A 5,757-nucleotide genomic window follows, 5' to 3' on the forward strand; every position below is an offset into this window, starting at 1 on the left:
TATCTCCACAGAAAATCTTTATCTATGGTTCAGATGCCTTCATAGGTGGTGCCAAATTCTCGCTGTCTGTGGGAGGGATGCTATACAGATAGCACCAGGCCAGTGTGACAAGCCCAACTTGATAGAACAGGAGACCTTGATAGAACAGGGGGCAACCTTTTCCAATAGGTAGTCTCTTTTATCATTTCATAGAAAACCAAGAGACATGGAGCTTCAATTCCCACTAATTCACCCCTGGGATAACTGTTAAAAAATAATAATAATAAAAAGCCCTTGGATTCAACAGCCTTTAAAAAAGAAATTTACCTTCCTTTGCAACACAGCCTGGCCCCAATACCAATTGCTGGATAGAGAAATATGGCCCATGAATGAGAGTCTTAACTGCACAACTTTATTTCTTTTTATTTTTTTTAACTGCACAATTTTACAGTTAGCCCTCTTTTGTAGAGGGGAAAAGTGGTCAGAGGTTCCGTGAGGGATAACTCCCAGTATTGTGAAGCTCATGTGGAAAAGCATCAACTCCAGGGAATAGGAAAAGATCCAAGTGTCTCTTTGATTCTGGACAAACCTCAAGCTTTAGGAAAGAAATGAAGTGAAGATGAATAGACTGTGGCTACTGCTTCAGCCCAAGAGAAACCTTGAACATATGGTCCGACCCCTTCTCTTTGCCTCCCTCTTCCAAACTCTAACCTGCCTCCTATATGCCCTCTGCAGGAAGCAGGTCCCACAGGATAGCCTGTGAGAGTGCACATTCCATTCTCAATGGAGGACCTCAAAATCTATAAGGAAAAGTTAGGAAGATTTTCTGCTGACCCTAGAGGTTCATAGAGGAATTAATTTTATTTCATTACTTTATTTTATTGTTTTATTTTATTTTTAGACAGTCTCACTCTGTCACCCTAGGTATAATTCCACAGCTCACAGCAACCTCAACCTCTTGGGCTCAAGCCATCCTCTTGACTCAGCCTCCCAAGTAGCAGGGACTATAGGCACCCACCACAGTGCTCATCTAGTTTTTCTATTTTTAGTAGAGATGAGGTCTAGCTCTTCTTCAGCCTGGTCTCAAACTCCGGAGCTCATGCAATTCACCTGCCTTGGTCTCCCAGAGTATTAAGATTAAAATGTGAGCCACCACACCCAGCCTCATAGAAGAATTTAAACAACTAATTGTTGTTTTTTATTTAACCTGGAAGGATGTATGAGTCTTACTTTCTTACCTTTGCTCCTTAGACAAGGAAAGTAAGATTTGGGAATCTGGATAGACCTATGGGGACCAAGTTCATGCTCTAAATCTTAATTTGCACCCTGGAAAGCTAGTGGTCTCACAAGGGGATCCAATATGGAATTACCACCTTAGAGGCATAGGATCCCAAAGGTGTTATCATATGTTAATGTACCTTCTAGAGGGTATGAAAGCCATCCAGTAAAACTAGTCAATTTTTCTAAGCTAGCCAAAGTAGTTCAGGGAAAGGAGGAGACCCCAGTAGTATTTAGAGAAAGAATTACTGAAGCTGTTAAAAAATTTATAAACAGATCCTCAATTCACCAGAGATAGTAATAGTGATAAACACCCACTTTATTAATAATATTGCTCTGATATTTGCAGGAAACTCCAGAAGTTGGCAATGGAACTCCAAACAGATAGCATCTAGCTGCAGTTGGTGGCTTCCACTATCCACATCAACCAAGATATGGTGGTAACATAGAGGGACTGCCAAAAGGCCAAATTACTGTGGCCAAATTACTGTGGCTACTGCTGCACAGGCTCACCTGACTATTTTAAGGGGCTCAGAAAATGATGATCAGGTCTTTTACTGGTATGGAAAACCCAGACACTACCAGAGGGAATGTTGAGCTGCCCCTGGAGGGATAAGAGGTGAGGCAGGGAAAGCCATGAATCCCAGGAAGCCCTGTCCTAACTTAGATAACCAGACTGTTGGGCACAGGACTGTCTCTCAACCACTAGGGGCTGAGGGGGAGCTCGAACCCTGGCAGTGGTCATAGGTGACTGGGCCTGAAGGGGCCCAGGCTTGACAAAGGCTCCCACTTGTTCCATCTAGATCACACATGAAGAATCCCAGGTAACCTTGGATGTAGCCAGTAAGCAAATACCATGTTTCCCCGAAAATAAGACCTACCCAAAAAAAAGCCCTTGCAGGATTTCTATGCATTTGTTAAATATAAGCCCTACCCCAATAATAAGACCTAGTGATGGGCGTATCTGCATAGCCACACCATGCATTTCAGAGTGGAGCGATAAGGCAGACTGGAATACTTTTTATCTGCCACAGCTCCTTTCTCTGAGCCTTTTGCACTTGCACAGGTGTGCACATGGTAAAGGGGGTTGCAAGCACCCTATTGCACATGTGTGAAGGGCTAAGGGAAAGGAGTTCACACATCACTAGCACCAGCCCCACTAACAAGATAGGCTCCCCCTGTCAGGTTCCAGAAGAAGATAACTTAACTGTGTTTGAATGAATGTAGATTGTTGTATTATACTTAATAAAAATAAGACATCCCCTGAAAATAAGCCCTAGTGTGTCTTCTTGAGAAAAAATAAATATAAGACAGTGTCTTATTCTCAGGGAAACATGGTACTTTTTTGGATTGACACAAGAGCCACCTACTCAGTCATAAAAATCTTTGGTGGTCTGGCGGCGCCTATGGCTCAAAGGAGTAGGGCACCAGCCCCATATGCTGGAGGTGGTGGGTTCAAACCCAGCACTGGCCAAAAACTGCAAAAAAAAAAAATCTTTGGCAGCACTGTCATCTTCCTCCTGTGTGGTGGTAGGCATTGATGGATAAAACACCAAAAGGTATTATATTCTTGCTTTCTTATGTAGCTGGGAAGGAATATTAGTAACACAGTTTTCTGTTTATCCCTGAAATTCCAACTTCTTTCCTAGGAAGGGACTTTAGTCAAGCTGGATCTTCAGTTACATATATATCCCCATGCCATTATGTAGATGGGCAACCCTTGAGATAGTATTAATGGAGAGGATAAAAATTACCCATGGGTCTATAGGATGTAGACCCTGTGGTCTGCACAGATAGGAAGGAAAACTGGGAAGGCTATGAGGGTCCCTCCAATAAAGGCAACTCTCAAACCAGGAATTCTCTTTCCCCTTAAGGGAAAACTGTCTTTCCCCAGAGAGACAGTTGGGGATTACCCCAATAATACAACAATGGCTGGAGGCTAGGATTTTGGTGGAAGGTTCATTTCCTTGTAATACTCCTTATCTTTTTTTTTTTCTTTGAGACAATCTCACTATGTCACCCTCAGTAGAGTGCCATGCCATTATCACAGTTCACAGCAACCTCGGGCTTATGTGATTCTCTTGCCTCAGCCTCCCAAGTAGCTGGGACTCTAGGCGCCCACCACGATGCCTGGCTATTTTCTTTTATTGTAATTGTCATTGTTGTTTAGCAGGCCAGGGTCAGGCTCAAACCCACCAGCCCCAGTATATGTGGCTGGCACTGTAACCACTGAGTTACAGGCACCAAGCCAATACCCCTATCTTGACAGTAAAAAAATCCAACAGAAAATGGAGGCTTGTCCATGGAATACTATTCAGCCATCAAAAAAGAACTTTTGTATTAACCTGGATAGAGGTGGAACACATTCTTCTTAGTAAAACATCACAAGAATATATTGTACTCAATTCTAATATGAAGGCATTAGATGACCTAATACAAAGGGTGGGGTGGGGTAGGGGAATGAGGTAGTAGGTAGTTGGAGTCACAGTGTATGGCACATTTCTTGGGGGTGGGACACCACAAATATAAGAGGAACTTTATCTAACAAATGCAATCATTATAACCTAATTCTTTGTACCCTCAATGAATCCCAAACAATATAAAAAAAATTGAACCCCCCACCAAAAATGGAGGCTTGTACAGTAATTCCCTTATATCCAGTGGTCCCAAAGTCACATACAGAAGCAGTGTACTTTTCAGTTTTAGACTTGAATGACAGGAGTCATATTTGGACTTTACTTCTTCCTAATTTGGAAAAAATAAATCCTAATGTAGGAACTAACACCAATCAAGGGTTAATTGACTGATTACATATTCATAACTGCACTCCTCCTGACTACTTTGCCCCTAGAGAGGAACCCATTATATGGTGACCCCCTACACACACACACACACACACACACACACACACACACAATGGTGGTTCATTTGTAAAGGCATCACAAATACTACTTGGGCACTAGGTCATGTTAAACCCAGACAGATGAATACTATTTGCAAGGTAGGGATAGTGGCCATGTCCAATTCCAACATGCAGGTAATAAATGGCATGACCCCTGCCACTAATCACCACCAGCAAAAATAGACAAGCGTAGCTCTAATAGCAATAGGGATCCAGACAGGAGTGTCTATTTTGGCCTCATTTACTAATACCTTTGTCACTCAGGCATAACTCACCATCCCATCTGAAACAGTCCAGAGTATAGCTATACAAACCAGTCAATCCATTAAGGAAGTGCAATGGTCCATAGATTCTCTAGCAAATAGCATCCTAGATTATCACCTAGTTTTGGACTCAATCCTACTAGGAAAAGGAGGTGTCTTGTGTAATTAAGGGTACCACCTCTAGCATATATATAAACTCTTTAGAAGAAATTGAGATGAGAACTCAGATAATCGTAGATCAAGCTAACTATAAAGATTCATCTCTGACATCAGTAGCAATTTGGGACCAGATTAAGGATGACTTTCCGTCCCTCTCATGGTTACTTCCTTTCATGGGACTCTTAACTATAATGATTTTTCTAATGTTTGGCTTGGTCTTTTTAACCTCTTGGTTAAGATTGTGTCTTCTAGACTCCAATAGTACTATATAAAGCTTATGTTGGCCCAAGGATTACATCTTCTCCCCAGATGAGAACCCACTGAACCTGTCACTGCAATACCCCTTGAGCCACTGGAGACCACTATATGCACCTTCCATCTGTGACATTCCTACAGGGACCATGACACTTAAAGAATGCTTCATCCGTCCCTGGTGTGATTCTGTCCTGCACGGCTGTTCCTTGGAGCAGTAGTCATTTATCTCCATCTGCCTTCTCGCCCACCTAAGTGTGTGCCACCACCTCATGGAAGATTCGGTGGACATGGACATGAGCCCCTTGAGGCCTCAGAACTATCTTTTCGATTTTGAACTAAAGGCCGACAACGATTATCACTTTAAGGTGGATAATGATGAAAATGAGCACCAGTTATCTTTAAGAATGGTCAGTTTAGGGGCTGGTGCAAAGGATGAGTTGCACATTGTTGAAGCAGAGACAATGAATTATGAAGGGAGTCCAATTAAAGTAACACTGGCAACTTTGAAAATGTCCGTATAGCCAACGGTTTCTCTTGGGGGGATTTGAAATAACACCACCTGTGGTCTTACAGTTGAAGTGCGGTTCAGGGCCTGTGCATATTAGTGGGCAGCACTTAGTAGCTGTGGAAGAAGATGCAGAGTCAGGAGATGAAGAGGAGGAGGATGGGAAACTCTTAAGTATGTCTGGAAAGTGATCTGCCCCGGAAGTGGTAGCAAAGTTCCACAGAAAAAAGTAAAACTTGCTGCAGATGAAGATGACGACGACGACGACGACGATGATGAAGATGATGAAGACGATGATGATTTTGATGATGAGGAAACTGAAGAAAAAGCTCCAGTGAAGAAATCTGTGCGAGACACTCCAGCCAAAAATGCACAAAAATCAAACCAGAATGGAAAGGATTCAAAACCATCAACAC

General features: G+C 42.5%; 1 pseudogene; it reads left to right on the forward strand.

Moving 5' to 3' along the window:
• The first annotated feature begins 5,105 nt into the window (after positions 1–5,105).
• LOC111725354 lies at positions 5,106–5,756 on the forward strand (annotated as a pseudogene).
• The last annotated feature ends 1 nt before the right edge of the window (position 5,757 follows it).

This window comes from Otolemur garnettii, unplaced genomic scaffold (assembly GCF_000181295.1).
Source record: "Otolemur garnettii isolate 467f Iridium unplaced genomic scaffold, OtoGar3 scaffold00038, whole genome shotgun sequence".
Lineage (NCBI taxonomy): Eukaryota > Metazoa > Chordata > Mammalia > Primates > Galagidae > Otolemur > Otolemur garnettii.